General features: G+C 54.3%; 1 long non-coding RNA gene across 1 annotated transcript in view; it reads left to right on the top strand.

Annotated features, from left to right (window-relative positions):
• Positions 1 to 1,007: 1,007 nt before the first annotated feature.
• Positions 1,008 to 1,182, top strand: part of LOC103605329 — a 2,169-nt gene continuing 1,994 nt past the window's right edge. The window contains exon 1 of the long non-coding RNA XR_551785.1: positions 1,008 to 1,147. This is a non-coding gene — a long non-coding RNA (uncharacterized LOC103605329). The remainder of the gene's footprint in view (positions 1,148 to 1,182) is intronic.

Genomic DNA, 1,182 nt, shown 5'->3' with positions numbered 1-1,182 from the left:
GCTCCCAAGCGGCGCACTGTAGCAGTGCGCCACCGGGCCGGCCCCAACCTCTTTTGTGAAAGCACGAATCCCACTCACGAGGGCAGAGACCTCATCACTTAATTACTTTCTGAAAGGCCTCACCTCTTAATGCTATCACATTGGGACCCCATAGCAAGTGGACCACAGAGGAACGGCACCAGAAGGGGAAGAGGCCATGTGAGCAGAGGGAGCAGGGATTTAATTGGTTTATAGAGAGGGGTCTTGTAGGTGAGACATGTGGCATGAAGCTGGAGAGGCAGCTTTGTGGGCCCCACTACTGAGTCTAGACTGGAGTCAGCAGAGAGCATCTTAAGGGGCTTGCTCTTCTGGTTATGATACATCCAACAAATTGAGTCAGGGGACACAGCGAGAAGCTAAGCCCCTAACTGCACAGTGGATGAGGAACAGAAAGGGAGGGGGAGCTGTAGGAAGCAGTATGGAGGAAGAAGCAGTGGAACTTAGTGACTGACCGTGACTGATTGGGGCAGGAAGGAGAGAGAGGAGGGAGGTCTGGGGAAGAGAAAGGCAGCACCGGAGGCCAAGACAGAGCCTGGACGAGAAGGCGAGCAGCTCCGAAATGATGAGTTTTAGACACGTGGAAGTTGAGGGGCCCGTGGGACCTCCGGGAAAAATGTCCAGCACGGAGAGTTAGAAATGGGGTACCAGGGCTTGGGAAAGAATTGAGGCTGGAGGTAGAATGTGGGAGTCCTTTGCCTAGAGGTTTGGTCAAAGACGTAAAACTGGATGTCTCCAAAGGAGGATTGTTGTAGTGAGAACAATCTGATTAGCGAGTGGCAGAAAGCTGCTCAGACTGGCTGAGATTAAAGGGGAGTAAGTGAGGGGGTATGAGTCTGGGAAGCTCACAGCGCCGACGGAAAGGCTGCATCTTTCTCCCATCTCTTTTCCAGCTGGTCTCATTTTTCCTGCAGGTGGACTCCACATAGTAGAGCCTGGATGCCGCCAACAGCCCCTAGATTCTCATCCTCTTGGCTTCCTCACACCAGGGTCCAGCCATCAGTGCCAGGGAAGGAGTCCAGTTGTCACTGCCTGGGGCACAAGCCCACTCCTTGGGCCAATCTCTGTCGCCAGAGCAACACCAGGCCTGGGTCACCTGTCCACTCCTGGGGTGGGTCTGCTACTGGGGGAAGCAGGTTGGTAAAG

The sequence above is a fragment of the Galeopterus variegatus genome, unplaced genomic scaffold (genome assembly GCF_000696425.1).
Source record: "Galeopterus variegatus unplaced genomic scaffold, G_variegatus-3.0.2 Scaffold5741, whole genome shotgun sequence".
In the NCBI taxonomy this organism is placed as follows: domain Eukaryota; kingdom Metazoa; phylum Chordata; class Mammalia; order Dermoptera; family Cynocephalidae; genus Galeopterus; species Galeopterus variegatus.
Note: the sequence above shows the minus strand (reverse complement) of the source record. Positions and strands in the feature narration are given on the sequence as shown.